The sequence below is a fragment of the Spermophilus citellus genome (genome assembly GCF_964194105.1).
Source record: "Spermophilus citellus genome assembly, chromosome: 3".
Lineage (NCBI taxonomy): Eukaryota > Metazoa > Chordata > Mammalia > Rodentia > Sciuridae > Spermophilus > Spermophilus citellus.
In genome coordinates this window covers 11,365,865-11,379,151 of record NC_138184.1, presented here as the reverse complement: position 1 = coordinate 11,379,151, position 13,287 = coordinate 11,365,865, and the positions used below count along the sequence as shown (strand labels likewise).

Below are 13,287 nucleotides of genomic sequence, written 5' to 3'. Positions count from 1 at the left end.
TGCAAAGCCCTGCTCTTGGCTTCGCTGCTGCGGGCTCTGTCCCCGCTCACTCTGCCTGTCCCTCTCTCTGCCTGTCCCTCTCTCTCTGTCCCTCACTCTGCCTGTCCCTCCTCTCTTCTCTAGTTCCCTCTCCACTGTGCTGGAAGCCGAAGACCCCGGGATTTCTGAGCAAAGCCCATGGACGTTGAAGACCTCCCGGGTCCCCGACCCCATGCGCTCCGCGGTCAGTTGCCATGACGCCCCGCACGGCCGCCGCTCGGGACCCCCAGGTCCGGACAGCACCCTGGCGGGCGCACCCAGCACCCCGCGGCACCCGTGGGCCCACCAGATGAACAGCGGCTTCGAGGGGCCCTCTCTGAAGCGGCGGGGTGGCGTGGTGGACCATCGGGATGTCATCCTGGCCCACCAGGCGCACAAAATCCACAGCACCCCGCAGGCGCGGAGGAAGGAATGGGAGTGAGTATGCGGGGCGGGGCGGGCGGCGGGGCTCGGTTCTGGCAGGTGTCGGGGGGGTGGGGGCGGATTCGCGGGGCAGATCGCACTGACGACTCCGGCTGCCAGGCTCCTCCCCCTGCGGACCCCGCGCTGCCCCGCACTGGGGCAGCAACCAAGGGGTTAACACCAGGGCAGGGCGGGGGCTGGGGGCCACCCGATGGGTTCGGAAACTGTCCCACGGGATGGCTGAGGAGCTCCGCTCCTGAGTGGGAACCCACAGGAGGCGGGTCGGGCCGGAGGATTTGGTGGCTTTGGTCGAGTTGCTCCAGAGTCCTCCTTTCCCTTTACCAGGGACCCCCAAAGTGGGTCTTCCCGGGGACGGTGGGGTGGAGCCAGCGCTGCCGCTCAGTCGGGTCCTGGGTGGTCCTGGGTGGGCGGCTCGCGCTCCTTGATCTGGGGCTGGAAGGTTCAGCCCCAAGGAGCCCTCGGTGCTCCTGTCCTCCTAGGGAGGCGCTGCCTCCGCCTCCTCCTCGTCTCCCCCCCCCCTTCTCCTTCTCCCTCTTCTTCCTTTTCTCAAGAGCTTTTTGGCAAAGGCGCGGAGCAGGGCTGGGACCCTGGGCAGGCTCAGGCGGTGTGATGTGCACGTGGCTATCAGATCGCGAGCGGCCGAGCTGCGGGGACACGGTCCATCAGGGAGACTCACATCCACTCTCCTCCCTCCGCACTCCCGGCCTCACCAGCTTTCTACCAGGCTGCTTTTTCTTCTTCTTTCTTCTCTTCTTCTTCTTCTTCTTCTTCCTCCTCCTCCTCCTCCTCCTCCTCCTTCTTCCTTCCTCCTCCTCCTCCTCCTCCTCCTCCTCCTCCTCCTCCTCCTCCTTCTTCTTCTTCTTCTTCTTCTTCTTCTTCCTTCTTCTTCTTCTTCTTCTTTCTTCTTCTTCTTCTTTAATTTGCCAGAGTCGGAGTGGGGTTAAACGCCAGCTGGTTGTGGGGTGCCGGTGCCGTGGGTAAATTCAGGAGGCCTCGACCCGGCATGATGGCCTTGCTCATTTTCAAGCAAAGGAGCTTAGTAAGAGTCAACGCCGAGGGTTTCCGGGCTTAGGCTAACATCTGGTGGCTGCCGCACCTGGGAAGGTAATAGGTCACCTGTGCTGCTTTCCACCTTGCGCTCCTCTTAACTTTCTGTCCTCCCCCCCTCACCCACCCAGCCCCTCATCCATCTTCCTACCCATCCAGTCTTCCCAGTGTCCATCCTTCCTTCCTTCTCTCCTTCCATCTCCATCCACCCTTCCACTTGCTTATATTTCCCTCCATCCATCCATCATCTGTCTATCCTCCATCTACCCATCCATCCAGCCAGCCATCATTCCATGCATCCATCTGTCATTCCATCTATCCCTCCAACTATCCATCCACCGATCCATCCATCCGTCCATCATTCTGTCTATCCCTCATCTATCCATCCATCCATCCATCCATCTACCCACGCATGCATCCATTCATCATCCATCCATCCACTATTCCATACATCCATCTGTCATTCCGTCTATCCCTCCATCTATCCATCCACCCACCCATCCATCCATCCATCCACCCATCCATCCATCCATCCACCCACCCATCTATCCATCCATCTGTCCAGCCACCCATCCATCCATCCGTCCATCATTCCATAAAGCCGGGATGCACCCGTCACACTTACCCAGTGCCCACACTCCCCCTCCACCTCCCCTGGCCTCAGTCTCCTCTGGACTCCCTCCTCCCTTCCCTCGTCTCTCTTCACCTCCATTTTCCTCTTGCTTCCTTTTATTATCTTTTTGAAAAGAAATCTGATTAGCTCTCTCAGAAAGAGCCAGGTTTCTTTGAGGGGTTACAATGAGTCATTTCCGCAGACTCGCTGGAGAGAGTTTTCTTTTTCTTTTTTTTTTTTTTAGGGGAAGGGAAAAGTGAATTAGAAAATTAAACAAACACTGTGGCCCAAGGAAAATGACCAGTGCAATTTATATTAATCATGGCAGTGAATACTTATTGGATGCCTACTGCGTGCCAGATGCAGCGCCAAGCACATTAGCACCTCGTGGCAGGAGCTCAGTTCTGCCAGGTCCGCAGCATCTTGGCTGTGCGCGTGGAGAGAGGTCAGAGCCACAGGGACGCGCCCGCCGCCCAGCCGCAGAGCCTCCTAGCCAGAGCTGCTACTCGCAGGCTCCACAACCCCAAACCTTGTTTTTTTTAAATTTTTTTTAGTTGTAGATGGAAGCAACACCTTTACTTAATTTATTTATTTTTCTGAGCCACAACTCCAGCCCATGACCCCAACTTTTTTGGGGAGGGTACTGGGGATTGAACCCAGGGGCACTCCATCACTGAGCCACATCCCCAGCCCTATTTTATATTTTATTTAGAGACAGGGTCTCACTGAGTTGCTTAGGGCCTCACTTTTGCTGAGGCTGGCTTTGAACTCGAGACCCTCCTGCCTCAGCCTCCTGAGCTGCTGGGGTGACAGGCATCCTGTGTACCTGGCTTTGAAATTAGATAAATATTCTGCTAAATTTATGAAATGCACTACAAAAACATAATATACTACATATAAACAAGTAAAGTGTTGACCGCCATTGGTGAGGTACTGGATACTTTAAATGGTTTTCACTTTTAAACTCAGGCCCCACGCAGGCCCCACGCCCTCTTGCCCTCCTGTTGGGGAAGTCGCCTCCACTTTTCCCGGCTGTGCTCTGGGAAGCCTTCCCTTACCCCCAACGGGCCCAAATGCACTAAAAGTAAAGAGACAGTGAACCTTCAGGGCGTCACCCATTCATGAGTTACCCGGATCTGGCCGGGCGGGCCTGGTAGACCCCTTTCCTCTTATTTTCTGAGATGTTTTAAAGCGAATCCCAGACCTCGTGTGGTTTCATGTCCCCCGACGACACCCCTAAAGCCCGCGGTTTCCAACATCACCTTGACGACAGAGAGAGTGACTGTCATGTCATCCCACTCCCAGGCTGTGCTCCACCCCTCACTTAACCTGTTACAGCTGGTTTCCTTGAAAGAGGGGCGCCTGCGCTGCCTTGGCCATTTATCTATCTGGTGTGTGTGTGTGCACATGTGTGTGTGTGTAGAAAATATATCTAACATAAAATTTACCCTTTTGGCCATTTTTAAGCCCATACTCTGGTGGCCTTACAGAGTCACGTGGCTGGGCTGCCACCGCCACTGTCCCTCTCAGAGCTTTCTCATCCTCCTGTACTGAACTCAGCCCCCATGAAACACTCACTCCCCCTCCGCAGACCCTGACACTCACCGTTCTGACTCCTGACACTCCTGGGACCTCCTATTAGTGAGTCACACAGCATTTGTGTCTTAGGTTTTTGCTGACTGTAAGGCCCTTGAAGTCCGTCCATGCTGTAGCATGTGTTAGGAGTCCCTCCCTTTTAAAGGCTGCATACTATTCCATTATGTGTGTTAGCCACATTAAAAAAAAAAATGTACACACCCAAACACGTCACTTGGGTGGCTTCCCTCTTTGGCTGTTGTGAATGGTGCTGCTGTGACCGTGGGTGTATAAATATCTCTTAGAAATTGCTTTGCCTCTTTTTCATTCATGCCCTGCGGTAGAATTGCTGGGTCACGTGTTGGCCTACGTGTATCCTTGCTTGACGTCTTCTCCAGCCTGTGTGGCTCCCTCCTCCACCCCATCTCCTCTCTCACCGACACGTGGAAGAAGCCAGCCAGGTCGATTGTCCTGTCGATGTCCTGTGTCTGAATCGCCTTTATGGGAACTGTTTTTGAGCATCTTCCAAACCGAGAGGCTTTCTCATGGGGGGAGCCCCACACGGGCACCGTGTTCTCGGAGGGAGATGCAGGACAGCTGCCTTGGACTCTCCGACGTCTTTGGCCACCTCTGATGGCAACTCGATCACACTGCCCCATTTTTTTTTGCAGTTGGGGGGACACCAGGGATTGAACTCAGGGGTCCTCGACCACTAGCCCCCCTCCCCAGCCCTATTTTGTATTTTATTTGGAGACAGGGTCTCACTGAGTTGCTTAGGGCCTCGCTGTGGCTGAGGCTGGCTTTGCACTCTGATCCTCCTGCCTCAGCCTCCCGAGCCCCCAGAATGACAGGCCTGCGCCACGACGCCGGCTTAGACTCCCCGTGTTTCCTGTTTCTGTGATGGCGGAGGCGGGTCCTCTCTTCCTTCCTTCCTGCTATTTTCTTCAGCCCCACTTTCCCAAAATCCCTTTAAAGCCACATGTCCATTTTGCCGGTCAGCGTTGCAACCCACCCACCGGTTCACACCGGTCAGCAGGAGCAGGATGTCGCTGTGTGCAGGCACGGGGGTCCTCTCCTGGTCCTGCCCCCTGGAATGTCCCCAGCAGGGATGGCTGTCAGGCTGCTGCCGGTCCATCAGGTGGGTTGGGGCCCCATCATCGACAAGGGTTAATAAACCTCGACACTTTTGTTCCTGTTGCATGAAACAAAATATAAATGGAGATTTAAGTACAGTTGACCCTGCAGATCTGAGAGTTCTGCATTCATGAATTGGAGCCCCGTTGGTAAGAAATATCTTCAAGAAAGTTAGCTTTGGGGGCACAAGAGACTAAGTAACAACATCGGAAGTTTCACTGTTATGTATAAATAGAAGTCACACAGAATGGGGCCGGGCTGTGGCTCAGGGGCACAGCACTCGCCTGGCACGCTGAGGCCCCGGGTGCCACCCGAGCCCCTTCCCCGTAATCACCCACTGGTGCTCTCTGTGCTGGGCGCTGGCCTCGGGGCTTACAGTGTCCCACACCTGTGTGTGGAGCGGAGGGGTCAAGTCAGTGAATTAGCCTACCTGACACTTCAGATCATTTTTTGGGGGGACAAATTCTCTGTTATTTTGAAACATGTGATGCTATGATAGCCATTGTCATTTTAAAAAAATTTTATTCTTTAATTTGTTCTAATTAGCACCTGACACTAGAATGCACTTTGCCATGTTGTATACAAATGGTGCACAACGTCTCCTTCCTCTGGCTGAGCAGGGTGCGGGGTCACTCCAGGAGGATAGTGACACATGTATACAGGGTGATAATGTCATCTCATTCCACCTCCTTCCCATCCCCACCCCCTCCCCCACCCCTCTGCCCAATCCAAAGTCCCCTCCTTCCTCCCTCCCTGCTCCCGCCCCACTATGGATCAGCTTCTGCTTATCAGAGAAAACATCTGGCCTTCGGTTTGCTGGGCCTGGCTTGTTTCACTTAGCATGAGTCTCCAGCTCCATCCATTTACCTACAAGTGCCATAATTTCATTCTTCTTTAAGGCTGAGCAATAGTCCATTGTTTACCACATTTTCTTTATCCATTCATCTGTTGAGGGACACCCGGGTAGTTCCACAGTCTAGCTATTGTGAATTGTGCTGCTATAAACACTGACGTGGCTGTGTCCCTGTAGTAGGCTGGTTTTAAGTCCTCTGGGTATAGACTACAAAGTGGGATGACTGGGTCAAATGGTGGCTCCATTCCAAGTTTTCTGAGGAGTCTCCAGACTGCTTTCCAGAGTGGCTGCACCAATTTGCAGCCTCACCGGCGATGTGTGAGTGTGCCTTTCCCCCACGTCCTCGACAGCACTTATTGTTGCTGTTTTCTTGATAATTGCCATTGTGACTGGCGAGAGATGAAATCTTGGAGTGGTTTTGATGGCAACTATAGATCTCATGAACTACAGTCCCCTGCCTGCCACAGATCCCCCTGACTCTGACTAATCACGTCCCGGTCTCTGCTTCCCCCAGTGCCCCATTCTAAGATTCTGCCCAGTAATCTCTCCCCCCTCCCCCTCCCTCCCCCTCCCCCTCATCCCTTTCTTCTGTGCTGGGTGGAACTCAGGGGCCCTTGGACTCCATTTCTTGATGGACGTGAAAATTCTGACATTCAAAATGCAGCGTCCATGAAGATCCGTGCGGACGAAGTCGTCTTTACTCGTGGGCATTTGTCTGGGGGTCCGCAGACCCGCAAATGCTACCAGGGCTCCAGGTCCCCACCCCGTGGCTCACCGGCGGTCGCCCGTGCCTGCCACGATTGGCCACCAGGTGGCGCAGGAGCTCGCGAATCGCGCGGTGGAAGCGGGAACCAGCGGCTGCTCCACGAGGTGGCCACCTGGTGGCCTCACCCCAGGCCTTGGAGGTGCACGTCAAGGACCCAGGCTCCTCAGGCGGCGCCCGTCGTTGCAGACTTGGCCACTGCCTTTCCCACGCACCGAGGGCTTGGTGGAGGCCCACTGGGCGGAACCGGGCTTCGCAGGACACTCCGGGCTGCCCGGCCTCGCCGTGGTCCAGCCTGGGGCCGTCTGTAGCCTGGGATGTGCCCGAGTGGCCTGATCCGGTGGGTGACAGCAGGCAGGGCTCAGGTCTCAGCCCCCCACTTGCCGATTCCGGGGAGAGGAACCCCAGGTCCCTGCTGTGCCTCAGTTTCCTCATCTGTGAAGTGGGGGTGACAGAGCCCCTGGGTCTGGGGCTCCAAAAAAGAGGGAATTTCCTGCCACGTTCTGTGGAAGCATTTCACCTGCCCAGGTGCCTGCTCAGGGCTTTCTATGTCTTGATCGGACAGAGGGGACATGGGGTGTCCCTTGGGCCTCGGTTTACACTCTTCAAAAACAAAAACGATATTGGGTCATTTAGACACGACACTCCACTGCGCCTGGCCTTGCCGGCAGACCTCCCGGGGACGAGCCCTTCTGTCTTTGTCTTGGTTTCTGCCCCTTTTCTTCTCTCTTTTCCCAGGGAGGCATCTGGCTGCTTCTAGCCTAGTTCATATTTTAAAAAAATATATAGGTCTTGTCCCTGGGGGCTCTTCCTCCGCACGGCTGGCTGCTTTTCAGCCCAGAAAGACCCTCCTTTTGTCCTCTGGATCAGCAGCTTGGCTGCTAGCCACTGTGGAGGCCCAGGGAGTGCCCCAGAGACATGGGTCCGTCCCCGAGGGTCTCCCGGGTTCTCTGTGCTGGTCTGGGGCAGCTGAGCTGCGTGTCAGACGGCTGGGCCCAGGTCGCCCCCTGAGCCCCCGGGGCCTGTCTGATCTGATTCTGAGGTTCCACGGGCTTCCAGCCTTGGGGATGACCATGACGCTTCTCCTCTTTGCGGGGGCTCCATGCCCCTGCGAGCTGGGGATCTTTTCTTCTGCTGCGGTCACCTCGGGATCCTATCCTCTCCCCACCTCCAAGTGGTTGCCTTGTGGTGCTGGGGGCTGAACGTGCTGGGCAGGTCCCGCCACCGAGCAGGGACAGCCCCTCTAGGTGCTGTGTGGCCCCGGGACCCCCACACCAGGGGACGTGACAGCCTGTGCTTCAAGCCCACGCACGCGCTTTGGTCACCCCCCCCCCCCCCCGCCTTGCTGGCTTTTATTAATTAGTTTATTTGTTTTTGCATCTCCCTGGGCTGCCCAGGCTGGGCCCAAACGCTTGGGCTGAGGTGATCCACCGGTGGCAGCCACCCCGTCGCTGGTGTTCCAGCGGCGCCCGCCCGGCTCCTGCATTCTAAGGGACTGGTGCCCCTGGAGGCCGTGGCCTTTCTGTTCCTGGCCTGGAATGCTCTTCCCGGGGCCGGCTCCTTCCTGCAGCCCAGTCTCCGCACAGGTGTCATGTCTCAGGGAGAACCCAGCCTCCTCTGGGGCCACTGTGGGCCACAGCACCCTGTTGGTCATGTGAAACGATGTCGTTCCTCCTAAATTGGGCTGTCAGTAGGGTTCCCCCCCCCATCTTGGTGGTATCTCCAGTGCTTAGAAAAGTGCCCACTGCAGAGTACATGTCAATGTTTGTTGAACGACTAATGGATGGGCTCCCGTGACCTTGGACACCGAGGCTGGTGTTCAAGACTCAAAGCCCTTTCTGAGCCAGTGGACACAATTTGCTCTTGGGTTCTCTCCCCAGGGTGTGTTCTGGTCCAAGCTAGCACGGTACTCAGGGAGCCTGCCTGAGGGGAGGCAGGTATTCAGACAGTGCCCATACACTGCACAGGAAGTGCACCACTCCACACCCACCATGGCCCAGCCCCGGGCCGAGGGGCTTTGGGTGTGGACTTGAGGGACGCCCACCCAGTGCCCATGGCACAGACGACTGAGGTGCAGGTTGAACCGTGGTTGGAGCCGACCTTGGAGCCCAGACTCATCCACACCCAGAGTCGGAGCTCCAAACCCCTTCTCTTGGAAGATCTTGGCAATGCCTGGCACAGAGCAGGAGTGAAGGGAGTATGGGGGGCAGAGACTCAGGCCACCGTGACCTCGGCCTCCCCAGCCCTGGGAGCACGGGCCTCCATAGGCGAGGCCCGTGCTGGTTGATCCTGGGATCTCTGGACTTGCTCAGGGCAGGTCTTTGCTGCTGGAAGGTCGGTGCTCCGTGGGGGCTGAACGTGGTGGTGTCAAGCTGATAGAATCCAAGGGCGAGCAGCTCCCGAACCCCCGTCTCTATCCTGCCCTGAGAGCCGCTTGCAAGAGGCCCGACGGAGGTGTGGTAAGATGAGGTGCCACCTCACCTCGGGGTCTCCCACTCCCCACAGCCACCCACCTCTGTTTCTGGACACCTGGAAGCCGGGTTTGTGAGGAGGTATTATAACCCTCAGATTAGAAATGAGGAAACAGGACCAAGTTCACTCAGAGATGAGTCCCGGGCCACAGATCAAATGGGCGATAATGCAGCTTAAAAGTGAAACAATTATCTCCCTAAAATGACCCCCCCACGTCTCCCTAATTGCCACTTTGCAGATCATATGGGTTCCTTCGCCATCCTGCCTGTGTTGAGTTCTTTTGCCCAAAGAGCTGCTTTCAAAATCCTAACCCATTCCATTATTGCTGGGTAACTCTGAGCCAATGTCACAGCCTCTCTGAGCCTTGGGGAAAATAACAAAACTTCGTTTTGCAGTAAGTCTGGGAGTCTGCACTGATAAACTGGGATCAGATACAGGGCCTCCTGGAGCAAGCCACCCTTTCTTCCCCTCCTGGGGTCTGGGTGCCGCCTGCCCGGAGTGTTCTGGTAGCTCGTCAGATCTGCGGCTTTGGTCAAGGGCTTCTGAATAGGAAGCCTGTGTGACATCGTGGCCCCCAATCTGCAGCTCCAGGTCCAGGCTGGGTGCTGGACTGTGAGACCTCAGCAGGTGAGTGGCACTGAGTATTGGAGCTCCTTGGGGGTGACAAGCTTTTGGGTGACGGTGCCTCCAGGTGGCTTGGCTGTCCCTGGGGACCGTGGGCCACAGATCTGTGGTTCCGCCAGCCCTCTCATCCTCCAGGACACCCAGCTCTTGGGCTGTCCCCCACTCTCCCTGACCTGGAGGCCGGTCCCACTATCCGAGTCCTTAACGTCCCCAGGCGGTCCTCAGCCACACGGGCCTCTCTGCAGCGTGCTCAGCCGAGGCCCAGTTTTTCCACACAACCTGGAAATTTAAAATCCGCTGAGGGATGAAAAAAAACCCAAACAAAACAAAACGCGGTGTCTAACCCATTTCTAAGCCAAGGCAGAGTCCCTCTCCTATGATTCACGGCTTGGATTCTCTTCTCTTGGCTTTGGTGATCTCTCTGTGTATTGAGAGCAGATATTCAGTGGGGACACACTGGTTCAGCGGATGTTAAATATGACAATATTTCTACACCAGGTGGTGACGGGCTGTGGCTGAGCCCTCCTGGGCAGGCTCCCGCCACCCGAGGCCCTTTCTGGCTCCTCTGGAGCTGGGGCCTCCTACTGAGAAGTCATCCCTTGGCACCCTCCGGGGCCCCCACGGATACCCAGACCCACAGATGCCAAGTCCCTTCCGTGGAATGGCGAGGATTTGCACGGAGCCTCCCCTCGGGTGACTTAGGAGACCCAACCGGAGTTTCCTACGCTGTGCAGGGAATCATGAGAAGGCCAGCCACCTGCATGGGCAGATTTGGTGCAGATGCAGCCCCCCCCCCATATTGCCGACGCGCCGTGGGTTCAACCTGAGCTTGCGGGAGTCAGAGGGCTGAGCAGGTCGCAGCTTTGCCCCCCGCGCTGGACAGCTCGTCCATAGCTGTGGCTTTAGTGTTCACGTCTGAGCCGTTGAAAGCCTTGGACACACAGGGAGGCTGGTTTGCAGGGACCACCCCAGGACAGGCCCCGTGCCCAGTTTGCATCATGGAAGGCTCGGGTTAGTGGGGTCCTCTGCCCATGTCCAGCAGGTGGCCGTGAAGCCTGCCCACAGCCACAGGCTGCTTTGGCTTCAACCAAGACACATCTGCTGTCTCCCAGTTTCCGTGGGTCGGGAATCTCCGGGCGGGTCCGCTGCTTCCAGGTCCTGCCGAGGCTGTGGTCAAGGCGTGGCCAGGCCTGGGGGGGTCTGAGTCCCCCCAAGCCTGCCTGGTGCTGCCTGGTGCTGCCCGGTCGGTCCCCTGGGAAGTCACTGAGCGGAAGGTCGGGTTCCTGGCTGGCCTCGGCTCCTCCTAGTTGTTGTGTCTAGGGGACTCTGACGGCAAAGCAGTAGCCGGAAGCTTTTGTCATCTAGTATGGAAGTGACGTCCCCTCAGTGCGGAGGCGGGCTCCTCAGGAGGGGATTCCCCAGCCCACGAGTGCCACGAGGTGCACACCACCAGACCTCCTAGAAGCGGCAGGTGGTTATTTGTTTCACTTCCTCGATGTGCTGCTGACTGGGCCTCGGCCAGGGTTTCCTCCTTGGGGAATGGGTTTATGTGGCATGGAAACTTCTGGAAGTCCTCGAGTCGTCTGTTCACACCGGTGGGGTCTGAGCCCCTCTCTTTCCTCTGCCTGCAGGGTCCCTGCAGTTCAAAACCCAATGGCTTCAGAGCTGATGGGGGCTCGGGTACCTTTGAGGAGTCCCCCAACCCTGCCCTGAGGCCTGGTTACCCTCCTGGCCTGAGCCCTCCTGCTCGGGGGACACCAACTTTGCACAACCCAACCCTCTACAGAGGCCAAGCCAGTAATAGAGGGACGGGGCAGCTTCTGGGTCAATAGGGACAGTAGGGAAAGGTGGGGCTTGTGGCCAACGGGAGGCCGCACCCCACTTGGGTGGCCTGACCACGCGGTAGGAGCTGATAGGCGCCCTATGCAATGTGGGTTTGTTTTTGTGAGTCTTTTGATTTTTGGAGAAAAGGCAAAAAAATCCAAATACGTTTTCAGCCTACGTCTGTCTTCAGATGTGATCGGTCAAGGGAGCCATCTGTGAGCCTCATGTGAGCTCAGTTGGGAACACGTGCTGCTAACCTTGTGGTCAGCGCGGGGAGAAGTACGAGGGACCTTGCAGAGGAGGGCCCCGGGACCCCTGGCTGATTGGCGGGAGGGGACTCTTTCCGAGCTGTGACACTGTCTGCAGGCCTGGTGCGGTCAGCGGACCCCTCCGCCGCATCGTTTTTGGATGTACTGACAGCAAGTTGTCACACACATCGGGTCACAAGGTGCTGGACTGGGACCCACTTCCCGAACAGCACACACAGCCAGGGACAGGCTGGCCTTTGCATTGAACCCAGAGACGTCCATCCCCAGACTTTGCATTGTCTCCAGACGACGTTAAGCCCCGTAAAACCCAACCGAGTCGGGAAGAGTCTTCTACCATATTTAGGAAGCGAGGGCAGAGGGCCATCATGAGCCCGTTCTTCCCCTCTGCGTGGTTCTGATCCTTGGTTGCTGAGCCCACAGACGCAGCCCGCAGATGCCGAGGGCCAACCTGTCGGTCACGACTCGCACTGTTTAGAAACAGCCGCTGTCACAGAGGGAACGAGGAGCGGGGTTCTGGCTGAATCACTCCCTCGCAAACACTGGTCGATCGATTTGCAAAATTTACTTTCTTCTGGCAAATAAGAACTGGATGGGTTTGTGGGGTACAACTGATTTCTGATCTGGGCGCATATTAGATCAAGAATCAAGCTAAAAGCCGGCCACAGTGGCATATGCCTGTAATCCCAGGGACATGGGAGGCTGAAGCAGGAGGATCCCATGTTCGAAGCCAGCCTAGGCAAAGGAGAAGCCCTAAGGAACTCAGTGAGACCCTGTTTCTCAATAAAACACAAAATAGGGATGGGATGTGGGCAAGCAGATGGATACATCACAGTCAGTAACCTCCAGGGAGTTCAGGGTCACAGCCAGACAGTGTCAATGACATGATTGCTTTAAGAGAGTATAATTGAAGGGTTTTCAATAACTTTCTAAAGGACTCACGAACTAAAACCAAAGGATAAATAGAAAACCACTCAGGAATGGAGCCATCATAAAGTAGCAGTGTCAGTCAGATTTCTATGACTGTAACGGAACACCTGAGACAAGCCACGTATAGAGAGAGAAGGTTTACTTTGATTGACTTTCAGAGGTTTCAGTCCGGGGTTGCTTGGTCCTGTTGCTTTTGGGGTTGTGGTGAGGCAGGGAGCCCGTGGAGGGAAAGTGAAAGAGGGAGGGGGACAGGCTGAGGTCCAATGTTCCCTTCCAGGGCCCACAGCCCGTGATCAGGGCCTCCCACTAGCACCAGCCTCCTCATAGCTTCTCCACCCCGGCAGCCCCACAGCCGGGGACCCAGCCTCGTTGTACTTTTAATTTTCCGAGGAGCTCCATCTGGTCTCCATGACGTCTGTCCTAATTGGTGTTCCCACCAACAGCGTGTGGGGTCCCCTTTCCCCACTGCCGAGTTGGCTATCCCTGGTTATTTTAAAGATGGCCATGTCTGCCGGGGTCGGGTGCTTGGCCACGTGGCTGTGACTTGCATTTCCTGGTGATGGAGGAGGTTGAGCCTTTTCACGAGCCTGTGCGTCTGTGCGGCTTCTGTTTGGCAATTTCTCTGCCCAGTTTTAAACTGGACCATTGTCGTTATTACTTTGGTTCCTGGGACTGACCCCCGGGTGCGTGACCACTGAGCCACATCCCTGCCCTTTTTTGGATT

The 13,287-nt window shown here is 56.3% G+C and overlaps 1 protein-coding gene across 3 annotated transcripts in view; it reads left to right on the top strand.

Moving 5' to 3' along the window:
- The first annotated feature begins 378 nt into the window (after positions 1-378).
- CACNA1A (calcium voltage-gated channel subunit alpha1 A) overlaps positions 379-13,287 on the top strand; it is a 232,268-nt gene continuing 219,359 nt past the window's right edge. For all 3 annotated transcript variants that reach the window (XM_081284893.1, XM_081284894.1, XM_081284891.1), the window contains exon 1: positions 379-456. The gene's annotated coding sequence lies outside the window, so the exon portion shown is untranslated. The remainder of the gene's footprint in view (positions 457-13,287) is intronic.